This window comes from Globicephala melas, chromosome X (assembly GCF_963455315.2).
Source record: "Globicephala melas chromosome X, mGloMel1.2, whole genome shotgun sequence".
NCBI classification, from domain to species: Eukaryota; Metazoa; Chordata; class Mammalia; order Artiodactyla; family Delphinidae; genus Globicephala; species Globicephala melas.
In genome coordinates, this window is record NC_083335.1 from 43,062,608 (window position 1) to 43,079,211 (window position 16,604).

The window sequence follows — 16,604 nt, forward strand, 5'->3', positions numbered from 1 at the left end:
TAAATATTTATGCACCCAACAGAGGAGCACCTCATAAATAAGGCAAATGCTAACAGCCGTAAAAGGAGAAATCGACAGTAACACAATCATAGTAGGGGACTTTAACACCCCACGTTCACCAATGGACAGATCATCCAAAATGAAAATAAATAAGGAAACACAAGCTTTAAATGATACATTAAACAAGATGGAGCTACCTGATATTTATAGGCCATTCCATCCAAAGAAAACAGAATACACTTTATTCTCAAGTGCTCATGGAACACTCTCCAGGAGAGATCATATCTTGGGTCACAAATCAAGCCTTGGTAAATTTAAGAAAACTGAAATCATATCAAGTATCTTTTCTGACCACAATGCTATAAGACTAGATATCAATTACAGGAAAAAAACTGTAAAAAATATAAACACATGGAGGCTAAACAATAAACTACCAAATAACCAAGTGATCACTGAAGAAATCAAAGAAGAAGTCAAAAAATAACTAGAAACAAATGACAAAGAAAACACAATGACACAAAACCTATGGGATGCAGCAAAACAGTTCTAAGAGGGAAGCTTATAGCAATAAGATCCTACCTCAAGAAACAAGAAACATCTCAAATAAACAACCTAACCTTACACCTAAAGCAAGTAGAGAAAGAACAAAAAACCCCAAAGTTAGCAGAAGGAAAGAAATCATAAAGATCAGGTCAGAAATAAATGAAAAAGAAATGAAGGAAACAATAGCAAAGATCAATAAAACTAAAAGCTGGTTCTTTGAGAAGATAAACAAAATTGATAAGCCATTAACCAGACTTATCAAGAAAAAAAGGGAGAAGACTCAATTCAATAGAATTAGAAATGAAAAAGGAGAAGTAACAACTGACACTGCAGAAATACAAAGGATCATGAGAGATTACTACAAGCAACTCTATGCCAATAAAATGGACAACCTGGAAGAAATGGACAAATTCTTAGAAAAGCACAGCCTTCCGAGTCTGAACCAGGAAGAAATAGAAAATATAAACAGACCAATCACAAGTGATGAAATTGAAACTGTAATTTAAAATCTTCCAAAAAACAAAGGCCCAGGACCAGATGGCTTCACAGGCAAATTCTATCAAACATTTAGAGAAGAACTAACACCTATCCTTCTCAAACTCCTCCAAATTACAGCAGAGGGAGGAACACTCCCAAACTCATTCTACAAAGCCACCATCACCTTGATACCAAAACCAGACAAGGATGTCACAAAGAAAGAAAACTACAGACCAATATCACTGATGAACATAGGTGCAAAAATCCTCAACAAAATACTAGCAAACAGAATCCAACAGCACATTAAAAGGATCTTGCAGCATGATCAAGTGGGGTTTATATCAGAATGCAAGGATTCTTCAATATACGCAAATCTATCAATGTGATAAACCATATTAACAAACTGAAGGAGAAAAGCCATATGATCATCTCAATAGATGCAGAGAAAGCTTTCGACAAAATTCAACACCCACTTATGATAAAAACCCTGCAGAAAGTAGGCATAGAGGGAACTTACCTCAACATAATAAAGGCCATATATGACAAACCCACAGCCAACATCGTTCTCAATGGTGAAAAACTGAAACCACTTCCACTAAGATTAGGAACAAGGCAAGGTTGACCACTCTCACCACTATTATTGAACATAGTTTTAGAAGTCTTAGCCACAGCAATCAGAGAGAAAAAAAGAAAGAAATGAAATCCAAATCGGAAAAGAAGAAGTAAAACTGTCACTGTTTGAAGACGACAAAATGCTGTACATAGGGAATACTAAAGATGCTACCGGAAAACTACTAGAACTAATCAATGAATTTGGTAAAGTAGCAGGATACAAAATTAATGCACAGAAATCTCTTGCATTCTTATACACTAAAGATGAAAAATATGAAAGAGAAATTAAGGAAACACCCCCATTTACCACTGCACCACCAACAACAAAATACCTGAGAATAAACCTACCTAAGGAGACAAAAAATCTGTATGCAGAAAGCTGTAAGACACTGATGAAAGAAATTAAAGATGATACAAACAGATGGAGAGATATACATGTTCTTGGATTGGAAGAATTAACATTGTGAAAATGACTATGCTACCCAAAGCAATTTACAGATTCAATACAATCCCTACCAAACTACCAGTGTCATTTTTCACAGAACTAGAACACAAAATTTCACATTTTGTATGGAAACACAAAAGACCCTGAATAGCCAAAGCAATCTTGAGAATAAAAAACCGAGATGGAGGAATCAGACTCCCTGACTTCAGACTATACTACAAAGTTACAGTAATCAAGATAGTATGGTACTGGCACAAAAACAGAAATATAGATCAATGGAAAAGGATAGAAAGCACAGAGACAAACCCATGCACATATGGTCACCTTATCTTTGATAAAGGAGGCAAGAATATACAATGGAGAAAAGACAGCCTCTGCAATAAGTGGTGCTGGGAAAACTGGAGAGCTACATGTAAAAGAATAAAATTAGATCACTCCCTAACACCATACACAAAAATAAATCCAAATGGATTAAAGACCTAAATGTAATGCCAGACACTATAAAACTCTTAGAGGAAAACATAGGCAGAACACTCTATGACAGAAATCACAGCAAGGTCCTTTTTGACCCACCTCCTAGAGAAAGGGAAATGAAAACAAAAATAAACAAATGGTTCCTAATGAAACTTAAAACCTTTTGCACAGCAAAGTAAACCATGAACAAGATGAAAAGGTAACCTTCAGATTGGGAGAAAATACTTGCAAAAAAAGCAACTGACAAAGGATTAACCTCCAAAATATATAAGCAGCTCATGCAGCTCAATATCAAAAAAACAAACAACCCAATCCAAAAATGGGCAGAGGACCTTAAGAGACATTTCTCCAAAGAAGATATACAGATTGCCAACAAACACATGAAAGGATGCTCAACATCACTAATCATTAGAGAAATGCAAATCAAAACTACAGTTAAGTGTCACCTCACACTGGTCAGAATGACCATCATCGAAAACTCTACAAACAGCAAATGCTGGAGACGGTGCAGCAAAAAGCGAACCCTCTTGCACCGTTGGTGGGAATGTAAATTGATACAGCCACTATGGAGAACACTATGGTGGTTCCTTAAAAAACTAAAAATAGAACTACTATATGACCCAGCAATCCCACTACTGGGCATATACCCTGAGAAAACCATAATTCAAAAAGAGTCATGTACCACAATGTTCATTGCAGCACTGCTTACAATAGCCAGGATATGAAAGCAATCTAAGTGTCCATCAGCAGATGAATGGATAAAGAAGATGTGGCACATATATCCAATGGAATATTACTCAGCCATGAAAAGAAACGAAATTGAGTTATTTGTAGTGAGGTGGATGGGCCTAGAGTTTGTCATACAGAGTGAAGTAAGTTAGAAAGAGAAAAACAAATACCATATGCTAACACATATATATGGAATCTAAAAAAAGAAAAAGGTCATGAAGAAGCTAGGGGCAAGACAGGAATAAAGATGAAGACCTACTAGAGAATGGACTTGAGGACACGGGGAGGGGGAAGGGTAAGCTAGGACGAAGTGAGAGAGTGGCATGGACATATATACACTACCAAATGTAGAATGGATGGCTGGTGGGAAGCAGCCGCATAGCGCAGGGAGATCATCTTGGTGCTTTGTGACCACCTAGAAGGGTGGAATAGGGAGGTGGGAGGGAGACACAAGAGGGAGGGGATAGGGGGATAGGTGTATAAGTATGGCTGATTTACTTTATTATACAGCAGAAGCTAACATACCATTGTGGAGCAATTATACTCCAATAAAGATGTTGAAAAAAAAAAGCATGGCGTCTTGTCATGATTCATTTTATTAAATCAGTGACTACTAAAATAACAATGCTCTTTTGGGGGAGTCTGAAATATTTTGATCTGGGAAGGAGTCCTTATATTCATGAAGAAGATTATGAACCATGGTTTAGTAGAAAGAGAGCTCAACTTCGAGTCAGGTGGACCTAGGTGTGAGTCTTGCTTCTGTTTTCTTCCTGGCCGAGTGACCTTGGGCAAGTCCCTTAACTATCTTAGCTTCATTTTCCTCACCTGTAAAGTGGTATTCTGTAAGTTATCTCACAATATTGTTGGGAGTCTCAGCTTTAATAGTGTACATGAAAGTCTTTTATAAAAAATAGAGTTCTCTAGGTATATAATGAGATAATTATTATTCCTCTGTTATGCTCAAGGGATCAAGTTTGGCCCTTGACACTTCCTTATGTTCACTTTTCCTGTAGTCTTTCTGTATACCTTTTAATTTTTAAAACTTTTGTCACTATTGTAATGCTAAGCTGGGGAACAGGTCAAATTCCAAGAAAATAATATCCATCCCTGGCATGAACTAACTCCACTTTCTAGTCATGCCTGAAATAGCAACTTCTGTGAGAAGAAAATTCTATGTGACAGAGAGGAAAAGAAGATGGCATTCCAGCTCTTCTGTGGGTTTGACTTCACCCTTCTTCTTTGAGTAGGTCAAAGTTATTATGGGATACCCTACATCCTTTTTTCTAGGCTGAGAGCTAGGGTTGGAAGAGTGGAGCCCAACCAAAGAGAGGAGGAACGACTCTTTCTCTTTCTCCTATGTCTCTCCTTTCTTAGCTATCTAATCTCTTTTGGGTGCACTATTTATTGAAGCATAATTCCAAAAGAACAGGCCAGATCCATATCTGGCCTTTATGAGTGACATGAAAATATTTTCAGGTCTACTGAGTACACATACCACTGTGAAGTGGCCAGCCAAGGGCCACTGGTGAATCCAAGGGCCCTGGTGAAGTTGTGTCTAGATGAGAGCAGGGACAAGCTTGAAGGAACCTCAGTTACAGCCATGAATCTATTTTAGTATGACTTGGTCACTGCTGTGACTTTCCATTTCCCCTTTGAGCCTAGTCATTTGTAACTGCTGAGATGCTCCGAGGCTTAGCATGAAAATGTTTGCCTCAGTTTCTGGAGCTAGAGCTGTGCTGCCACCACCTGGAGTTGGGGGGGATTTCAACAGCAGTTCTTACCTCACTCCCAGCAGCCAGTCATCTACAGACAGAATGTTCAATCTGCTCTCTTGTCTAAGAAAAAATTCTTTTCCCTGGAAGCTTCTTGATTCTTTAGGAGGTACTCGATTATGGAATGGGGTTTGGTTTCTAAACTATTGAATGAAATTTACAAGTTTGGAAGTAATGAATCTTTAAACAGGCTTCTTATACTCTTCACCAGCCACAGCTAGCCATTATGATTAATGAAACAGTGCATTAGTAACCTAGGTCTGACCAGTGCTAAGGCATGATTAATCTTGTGGCCCAACTGCTCTTCAACTCTTTTTGTTAACCTCTTGCCTGAGGATGTATAGATATCAAGAGAGACTAAGTGCCTCCTTGTCAATTACACTAAGAGCCCACAGTCAGTGCTTTATAAGCCCTGGGAAGTATGGAAAAGCTGCTTGGCTGCTCTATCTTCTTATCATCAACCTATACTGAGAGCCTTGCCACTTATCTCCTTGGTTCCATCTACACTGCTATTTGGATGTCACCATAGTCCATCCTCATGTGAGCCTTGGCAGAAAATAAAGATGAACTTAAGTGCTTGATTTGCTACGTTCTTTGTTGTCAAGGAGAGAGGAGGGGTTACCTTTTAATTGATAAGTGAAACCTAGTGCAAAATGGGGACGTCTTATAGAAAGGAGTTGTCTTCTGAACTTTGGAGTTGGTCCACGTATCAGGCCTAAAGCAATTGCGTGGGTAGCACCAAGAGAGCTATCATTTGCTAGATCCACTCTCAAAGTCAGACTTGCTTTATGTTCACATGGAAGAGGTTGGTTCTTAGTACTGGTCATCTGGGTGCTCTTAGACACATTTAATTTTCATTATGCCAAGGCAAGGCTTAAAGAAAGATGTATAGGCTTAAAGAAAGATGTCATAGGCTTGGAACACACCATACTTCTGGTGTACTCATGAGCTCTGACAGAGGTCGAAATTGTGGGAGTACACAGGAGAGTTCCAGGACCTTCTGTCCCCAAGAGTATGCAAAACATAGCAATACATGGTTTTACAGATATACTGTCAGGGTTCCCAGAATTAATAATTTTCACTTCTACCACTAGGTCTTATACTAACCTCTGCCTCCTGGTCTTTTCCTTGTGCTGTGTGATCTTTTGACAAAGTTCTTACTGCTTTTACTGAAACTTTCCTGGTCTAATTGTTAGCAAACATATTGAAGAAAATCAGGTCTGCTCAACAGTCCATCTCTTGGCATTTTGTGAATTCTTATCAATGTAGACTGCCTTAGTTGGTTTTTAGGTCTGATATTAAATGTTACTTTTGCAGAGAGGCCTTTCCTGACCCTCTGTTTTAAAGTTAGTTTCTCCAACCTCTTCTTTGATATAGTAAGAAAACATGCTCTAGATCCAGATAGATCCATTCCTTGGCTCTGCCCACCACTAACTGTGTCACCCAAGGCAAGTTACTTGGCCTCTCTGCATCCCAGTTCCCTAGTAAAATAGGCATAATAATAGTACATACTTCATAGGGTTGTTGTGAGGATTAGTTATGGTACATAAAGCATTTAGAACAGTGCCTGGCTGTCATCATCATCATTCTCATTATTATTTCAGTTCATGTTTGTATCTTTCATATCATTTATTATAACTTTAAATTGTTGTAGGTGTCAGTTTGTCTTTTTTATTTTTCAGTCTCTCTCTCCCACTGTTCTGAAAGTTGTGTGAGGGTAGAAACCATGTTTGTGTTTGCTTGTTCATTCTCCTTTCCTCAGTGCCCAGCACATAGTAGGAGCTCAATAAATATTTGCCAAGTAAATTAACGATAACTTAAGGAGTATTTTTAAACTGCTCAAATATCTCTTTCCTCCATGCTCTTATTATCATAAAATCTCTTTATAACAAGAAGACTCCCAGATCTCAATCAATAGAACATTTTATTTCAAGGAACATTTGCTACAAAAAAAATGCCAGGGCAACACGTTCCAGTCTTCTATGTCAGCCTCTTCCTTTTTATTATTGCCTTTGCCTTCTCCAGCTATTTACAACTAGATCTACTAATGAGACCCACCTCTAGGTCCAGACCCAGAGCCCACTTAAATCATTCGACCCATAACTAAGGCAAAGTGATTGAGGATTTAGTCTAGGGTATGGAAATTTTGAAGGTACACACAATTAAATAATTTAAATGTGCCGTGCAAACTGTAAAGACACCTTATCCTAACATGAAGTGTATTAGAGATGTACTCTAGATGTCTGTGTAACCTCCAAGTCATAGATCCTACTCACTGCACCCTCTGTCACAGCTAGATCTCCTGGAACCAACTAAAGACTCCACCTGTGCATTTTACCTGGAATCATCTGCTGATGGATGGATGTATCCTGTCCTCTTCTTCCCTGAAATATTTTGGAACTTCATGAATTCCTTGGACACAATGCCTTAGATATCCATCTGCCATTGCTGATACCATCCTCCTCTGAATTGCAATACCTCTGGTCTCAGTGTTGCCACCCATTCTCAGCCTGGAGCCTGAGCTCGCTCTAGTTATACTGCCTTGGTATATGTTGTACTGAAATTTGACTTGTGTAAGAATTAGTGAGTTAACCTAAAAGGTGGGTAAACTAGAGGAAGGAAGAGGAAGCCAAAATGATTTATTTCCAAGTGAACCACATATCATATAAATGATATTTAGTTACTACCTCATTCAAAACTTTGATGACTCCACTGGCCTCTAGTATAAAGTTCTAATTCTTCATTCTAGCAATCAAGGCCTTGCACAATAGCCTCTACTTACTTTTCTAACCTCAACTCCCATTACTCTATACAAAGCTTCTGTGAGATCCTAGAGGGCAGAAGCTTTCTCTTTTTTACTAGTAGCCTGGCACTTTAAATTTTATCTGTTAGTACATATAACAGCTAAAAATTATTGAGTTCTTTACTCTGTGCTAGGCATGTAAAACATGAAGTACTTTACAGATATCACCTCACTTTACAGGCATCATCTCATGTAATCCCCCCAACTTTATGAAATAGGTAGTACACTAATTTGCCCAAGGTCACCCAGCTAGGGAAATGTTAGAACCAAGAGTTGAACCCAGATCTGTTTAGCCCCAGAGCTTGTGCCATTAATAACTACATCATATTACTTTGATGGTGTCTGTAGAAAAAAATACTTGAGCCAAACTATACTCTTAATTGTTTGCCTAACACATTGAAATTACTGCAGCTTATGTGCCTCTACAAACACCCTTTCCCACACCTGAAAGACTTTCCCACAGCTTCTAGGTCTTTAGCCACTCCTTTGGACTTAGGTTATTTCAATGCTGAGTACTGCTGTTTGGATACATGATAAATACTTCCTTGTATTTGTAGTTCTACTTTTATGATATCCATAGCTAGACCCTAAGCCCTTGGAGGGGAGGATTCACGTCTTACACTGTTACATATTGTCAGTCTTAAGTATCAAGTACAGGAACTTAGATCAATTAAGTAATATTTTCTGTTGGTGATGGCTTAAATGGGGATGAAAAAAATAAATTGAAGTAAGGCTCATAATTAATTACAGTTGGTAAGAGACCTACATTACATAAGGATGTATCAAAACATGAAAGTCCTTTCATGTGCAAATATTAGTTACTGGGATGAGAAAGTGAAGAAACAGGAAAGAAATAGTTAGTCATCATCATAACCATCATCCTTACAAGTAAATCTGCTTCGGAGGTTGAATTATCCTAACACCTATCTTAGACCAATCTATGGGAACTTCCAGAAATCAGAAATTAGTTGCTTAGGCTGGACATAATTATTTTGCATTTATGGAGTAATTTACATTTATAAAACTGCTTTATAATAATTACAGTGTTCACAGGAGATCAAACAAGACTGAACAGGAAACCTGGGAGGAACTTCAAAGGCTTCCTGATGACCAGGGACTGCCTATGGTAGGAAATCTTTGGTTAAACTCTATGTAGATCTCTTTTTCTCAAGAGAGGATCAGATTTCATTGATCTCCATGTTCCAAAGCTGTTCATGAGCCCTGCTGCTCTGGATGTGTGACAGCTATTTATTTCTCAGGGAAAAGGGAACTAAATTAAGCATCTTTATTTTACTCTCCTTGGCTAGAAAAATGTAATGCTATATTGGAACAGGTTAATGGTTCACCAAGTAATATTCAGAGCCCTGAGTTATAAAGGAAGAGAAGCCCATGCGTGAATCTTCTTTAACATATAAGAAAATATGTGAAATTCAGAGTTGTAAATTTTCTTCTGACTCTTGTAGGTGATTACATCTGCTGGGGTTTTAATCTGGAGATTTCACAGACTATGAGGTCAAGTATGGTACTCCATTAAAAAAATACATATATATATGTATACAACGACATAACTTTCTATTCTCTTTACATTAGGAAGAAGAGTCTGTGGAAGACGTCTTCATATACATTGACACTGAAGAGGGAAACTCTATCTAAATTTTTTTCCCCCCAGATAGCCCTGATCTCTGCTATGGAGCATGCAATTTGATTAGCTTGCTAGTGCTCACTTATATTGCATGACTGACAAAATTATTAATAGCTATAAAATTATTCAGTTCCTTAAAGATGCAGTCACTATGCTTCTCTCAGTGGTCTCTCACAGCAGCAAATTCTAAGCTGATAAGAAGTTGCACACTGATTTTAATTTTAAATGTATTTTCCATTAATTTAATTGAGCTCACTCTTGCTCTTCTGCAATGGCACCAAGAATCAGAAGGGCTTTCTTGTCTCTCCCACCACACCTCCATGGATGGAAGAAATCAGACGCGGATTTTCTCACTTCTCATCTTCAGGCTGAGCCTGTCTTTTTCACTTTACGGTTTCTTTCTGAATGACCCTGTTGTTGACCCTGGGCATGCAATCTGAGAGCTGCATGGGGGTGGAGTGTGGGGAGGATGTTCTGGAGCTCAGCAGATGGATCCCAAGAGCACAATGGCTTACTAGCCCTTCCGTGATTGTTGCCAAAACGCCTTCCTGTTTTCAAAAGTGTCTTGCCCCCTGCTCCTTTGTTTTGCTCTGTTAGGAGACTGCAGTTCCGATTTTGCTAGGGACCAAAATCGGCTGTTTCAAGGAAATGCAGCTGCTTGCTTTGGTGGGTGACTTGAGAGAGGGAATTTTTCTACCCTTCTTCCCCAACCTCCTTGCTACCCCACCCCCACATGAACTCCACTGGCTGGCTCATCATTTCATAAAACATTGATTTTAGAAGCTGACTATTTGCTTTTGATTGTTTGGCTGGGGCTGCAACGAAGTCATTGATGGCTCTCATTTTGAGCTATCTCCTGTCCACTCTTTTCGGTCAGCCTTCCAGAACTGATTGCCTCTTCCCCCAAATGAAACTGCACAGCCAGATGGCAAGACTTTTTCAAGTTCTACTGTTTCCCAGGGCAGAGAACACGCAGAGCTGCCTGGGCCTCAAGCTGGGCCAGCTCTCCTCTAAGACTGTTGGTTCTCTTACCAGCCTATCATTAGGCACAAGGCTTAATCTGATCACTGCTGCCTAGCCTGGTATCCCTGAGTAGATATTGCCTGGTACTGATGTCATTGCATTTTGTGATCTTTGCTGAAAGGGACCAGACACGCTCAGCCCAGCTGGTTTCTTCTGTGATTCAGGACACCCTCTTTCTTTACTCCTCCAAAGTCCCAGCTTTTGGAAGAAAGGTCTTTGGTTCTCTCTGGCCATTCTGGCCTCAGCTGCAGGCAACAGACACAAATTAATATGCTTTCCCTCCCCACGTCCAGTACACCGATATGCAGACTCTTGGACCCCAAATCGGGATGTTTTCCCAGCTGGCAAGCCATTGTTTTCTTCTCATTCAAAAAGGGTGCATAATTTCTCTGCTGCTAAGATGATTTTTCTGTCACTTCTGCTCTATCTGTCCCCTTTATGGTATTCTCTCTGTCTACTTCTGGGATCTCCATCTTTCAGTTTATTCTCCACTGCCCCAGGGCTTGTCAACCTGAACAGATATGGTGCATTGTGCTGTTAGTGGCATACATGACATGCCTTTGGTACTTACATTGCTAGCCCAGGTACTGTAACTGTAGCTGTCAAACTGGTAGTTCTTCATGTTTATTAGTTTTCTTTCTTTCCTTCTTAAGTTGACATTAAACCAACTAGTAAGTTTCCTAGTTCAGTGACAAATCAGTCAGTGGAGCAGCTGGAACTCCCAGGGAGCTACACAAGGCCTCTCCTGAGTTTTGGGAGAAGCTTTGGAGGAACCAAGAGCAAACCTAGGCCCAGCCTGGTCACCTAGGACAAAAAAGTATACAACAGGTCAGGGCTCCTCACTGAAATCATCTTTTGCCCAAGATATCTAGAGAAGCCCAGGAAGCTGGCTCATCAGATTGATTTTTGTGTTCCTCTTTTCACCAGCTCTTTGGCTATTATTGTCTATTTGAACTTAAGGCAAAGGGCTGCTCTAGGTGGAGTTCACACACTTACCCCAGCTCCATCACTGTATATCTCAAAGCCTTAAAAGATCTGATTTGTTTTTTCCAGTCCTGTGGACATCTCCAAAAAGAATCCAGCCTCCTATAAAACCAGGCAACCAGATAGATATTTTTTTTTAGTTTAGAAAACTAATCTTCAAGGTTCATCCTGTAAGGCTGATATTTTGATAAGGGATCTTTCAGCACCATCAACCATTCCTTTCAATGATATTTCTGCATCTTTTCCTGCTCCACTTGAACAACTCCAGAAATAGCAGAAGAGACTTTGAGAGAAGTCGAGGCTGGGAGTCAAAAGCCAGCCGTGTCTGGAGCTCTAATCTAGGCAGTTACACATGGTATAGGGGCCCCTAGAATCCACTTACTAGGTTGCAGTACTAAAATGTGGGGATAGCGGTGCAAAAAAATGGATTGGCCTAAAAGAGAGCATCCCTAGTCTGTACACTTTCAATTGTCTCTTCTTTTTAGCATTCAGTTTATATTTCAGTTGGTTTTTGAGGTCTTACTTGGTGATGATTTTTTCCCAAGTTGTCAAGAAAGCATTTCTTCTGGTGGTAGTGGGGGTGTGGAATGTCACTCTTACCCTCCTTGGGATGAGAGAAGCAGCAGTGGGAAGGATGGGCATGATCTGATCAGAGTGCCTTTGAAGGGAGAGCTTTCTGTTTTCAGAAGTGCTGGTGGTGGGGAACAATAACAGTTGGTATGAGTTTGCACCTAGGAAAATAGCGTTTGGGATCCACTTGGAGAGAATTCACATGAAAAGGTTCAGGCAATAATGCCATGAGCTCAAATGGTGCTGTCAAAACATCACAGGTAGTCACTGCAGGATAGTACAGAAGGTGTTAGAGAGCAGTATCATTTATTGAAATGTATCTGCTGATTTAGCTTTTGCTAATTAAATAGTCCCCATGATGTGTGTTTATGTAGGGACCAGTTATGAGTTTTGTAGCAGCAGGGATTTGGCCCTTTGGGAAGTGCCATTCCTAATGAGAGGGGTTAAGCATGGAAAGGACTTGGGCATAATCTGTTCAGGAATGCTGGTCTTGTCAAAATGGAAAGACTTGGACTGATTAATAGCTTTCCGTCTCTTTTTCACCACTCTTTCCTACCTCTCTGTGTTTCTTGGAAAAGGCAAGCATCAGGGTCATGATGAACAATTTTAGCATGTAAGGAACACTTTCTCTACTCTTTGTTTTTCCTGCTACAGCTCTCTGGCTGTCATTATTATCCTTTGTCACAGGGTGGGATTGGGGGTGGGGCTTGGGAGGAAGAGAGGAAAAAGTAAAAGGGACTCAAAGACTTGCCTTGTACCCCTTCCCTTATCTTCCTGGTATTTCAAAAGTGTCATAAACAGCATCCAGGATGGTGAAAAATCACCCCACCCCTGCCCAGCAGGCCTACATCCCTGGCTGCTTCTCTTAAGGCCTTTCCTTGTGATGCCTGGGAGTGTGTGTGTCTGTATATGTGTGTGTGTGTGTGTGTGTGTGTGTGTGTGTGTGTGTGTGTGTGTGTGTGCTGGGGGTTGTTAACGAAATTGGGCAATCACTTTGGGCAGAAGGGACAGAATTTCAGGAAGATGTCAACATGGTATACCTCATTCTAGTTCTTCCATTGCCATTCAGCATTATTTCAGTGGCATGGCTGAAATTTTAAAGATAAAAGTATCTTACCAATTTGATTCTGGCCTCAGAACCAAGAGCTGTCTTGGTCCAGAAAGCTGGCCCGGGCTGCACAGCACTGTAGTTGATACCTAGGGGGGCCTAGTGTTTCTCAGCAAAGTTGGATCAAAAATACTGAGGATGGTCACTAGATGTCCCTCTTGTGTCTCTAAAGAGGCTGAGGAGGGGGGGCTCCCTTCAAGATTGAAATAAAGGGAAGCTAAGACTGAGGGAACTTTCTTTTTGTTTTTATTATCTACACCCAGAACGGTTTTATTCAATTAATTAATAAATTCCTGAGCATGAAGGTGATTTCGGCTACTCACTTAGTCAATAACATTGTTGCAGTACAATGATCAAGTGTGTCTATGAGCAAACATTGGTGGAGTATAATGATAAAGTGCGTCTATTCGCAAAAAATACATTCTGAGAGCAAAGGACGGCGGCCTTAGGGTTATCTGTAGAAGCTGATTGCGGAGGATGGAAGAACTATTTTTTTGGAAGGGAGGTGTCACTATCACTTTGATCTTGGGGGTGATGGGAAGGTAGGAAAGCAGAGGCACCCGCCCCTGCCTCTCTCCATACCTGGCTTCCATAAAGCGGTTTAGTATAGCTGGGAGTACTTGGGGTGCTCTACTTGGAAAGGAGGGGCGCATTGAGTGTGAACGGGGAACGGGACCCAGGGGACCACGTGTGATCTCCTTAGCTAAGAGAGCATTTGTCTTTGCAAATGCAGAACAGGTCTTTACAATGTGATTGCACTTACAAAGGTAATGACATTGTACATGAATTGAATTCTCCTATTTATCTTTAAAAGACAGCAGAATATAGACATTCTATTAGCACTCCCCAAGGTAAGAGGTCCTCAGCCCTCTTATCTTGTTGTGTGCATCTTTTCAGATGCCACGGCAATATTAATTATTTTACCTGAGTAATTCTTCCATTTCTCGTTACCTGGGGGATTGTTAATGGCCGAGACTACTTCTCAGACTCTTTGCTCCCGCTCAGTCAAGCCGTGGAGGCGCCAGTTTACTTTTATTGATCAGCGGGTTCCTGACAGCCTTTGCCACAAGGAAGCAGCACCATCTTTTTTTAACTTAAAGGGGAACAGATCGCCTTAAAGTTTACAGCTAAAAGCTTCTAAGCAGAGCATGCAAACATTTTAGTATGCTGCTAATTGTTCTGTTTAAATAGTCCAAGCAATATTTTAGAAAGCTGCCAAACGCCGAACTCATATCCCGTGATCAGATAGCAACCCCATTTCAAATACCTTTTTAGGCCTTTTTAATTAGACCAAGATGCACTTCATTCCCACTCGCTGACATCAAAGGTAAATAACTGTGATAAATCAAATGGAGCCCTTCTCTTTACGGAGCGCGTGAGGTGCGCCCGCGTTGCCTGCCATGTTGTCACTCTCCTCCAGAAGGGTCTGCAGAAAACCGGGCGGGCCGCGGGGCTCCCTCGAGCCACGCTCTGCTGTTCACCCGCATCTCTAAACGACCAAATTAAATGATACTTATTGCAGATGCTTCGATTTTCTCCTACATCTTCTGGGCTGAATTGCATCCTAATGTGAGAGAGTGAAACGACCCCCACGCGGAAAGCGGATCAAGCTCTCCGCGCCCTCCGCTTGGTCTCAGATGCACGTTTAGGGGGTCTCAACCTCACTCCCGAAATAATTCCTTTCTGTAGGAGGAAGCTGTCTTCTTCCCCTTCCAAGGTAAAGGGTGCTAAACTAGCTCCTTTTGGAAAGATAAATATATTTTTTAAAGCAGCTGGGTTGCTCTCTGCAAGAAGATGGCAGTTTTGAGAAAACCTATTATGTGTTCAAATGCCTTTTTCCCTTTTCTTGTTTAATGTTTTTTAAAGGGCAAAAGTGAGTCTCATTTTAAACAAACAGACTCGGGCCAACGTCGCTGGGCTAATTATGACTTTGCTCACCCAAGATTCCCAAATATCCGAGACGACTCACTCAGAAGGGAGGTTTACTCTTCCAAGAATTCTGAATTCAGAAGCCGGTTCCCTCCACCCCCAATCTGTGATGAAAAAAACACTCCAACTTGTTCGGCGAAGTGCTTTTTATTCTTCCCGCCAGTGACCTTAATTAAGAGACTCAGAACGGGGCGGGGAGGAGTCCCCTCTGTCCCCAGGGCGCCTTCAGTCCAGAAGGCAAGCCGAGTTTGATAGCCCCAGCCACGCTGGCCTCCCGCTTCTCAGCACTGGCACACACCAGCCACTGTCGCCACCACCGCCCGAGCGAAGCTGGCAGCCCCCTAGGACCGAGGCCCCGCAGGAAGGCTGGGGCGCCCAGCACACCGGCGCCGGCTCCAGCTGCCAGCGACCTATGTGGACTGCGCGCCAGCTCCGCAGCTCCCGCTGGACTCGGGGCTCTCCCGGCTTGGCGCGGCGCGGCGCGGCGGCGTCCGCTCCACCAGCTCTTCTCAAACGTACGGTTTATTTATAGGGAGCTAAATTCTCCAACGGGGTGGGGTGAGGGGCAACGAAATGTGTCCAGCCCTCTCGGCGGCTCACTCCCTGCGCCACAGATCTCATTTGATTAACAAGCAACAGACAAGAGCTAACCGAACCGGGTCAGGGGCCCTGCTTGGGCCGGGGGTGGAGGGGGAGCGTGGTGCTGCGTCTGCCGGGGAAGGAGGGAGAGGGATGACGGTCCAGGAGGATGGCTGCCGTGGTTCTTAGCTGAAGTGAAGAGTCACCGGCCAAGAGCCGGATGAATGACCACCTCTGGGGCGCTTTCTCCTATCCGTTCTTCCTTCCACTACCCGAGAAGGAGAAGAGAGAAAGACAGAGAAACTGACTGACAAACCCAGGGCGAAGAGACAAAGAGGGAGGGGGGAGGAGGAGAAAAAGAATATGAATATGAATATTATATTCAAGACATGAAGATATGTGAGGGAGATAAACACGCCGAGAGAATCAAATCCTGCAATCTCCACAAACATGAGAGGCGCGCAGTTCCTGGGGAGGCTAAGTTGCAGCGCCAGCACGCCGCTCTCCTTGCTCCACCCTGCCTTCTTGCCCTGGCTGGGCCTGCCCGCCTGGCCTCCCCTGACTCCTGCTGCGGCTCGGCTGGCTGGGGTACCACTTGGTCCCGCCAGTGTGTAAGTTTCCGGCTGGCCCCGCCCCGCCCCCTCCCGCGCATTGGCCCCTCCCCAAGCCTGGAGCCCGCTGGGCTGCGCGCTGATTGGCTAACGCCTGGCGTAGCCGGGCTAGGCAGCTCGGGCTTTCTCTGGCTCTCTCCAGACTCCACGGCCAGTAGTTTGCGGCATCGGCAGGAGCAGCAGCAGCACTAGCGGCGGCGGTGGGCGCAGTGGGTAGACTGACGAGCGGGCACAGACGGTAGCACGGCTCCCGCGCGCCATGCCCCGTTTGCCCGGGGGACACTGGCACCCGCGTCCCTAGCC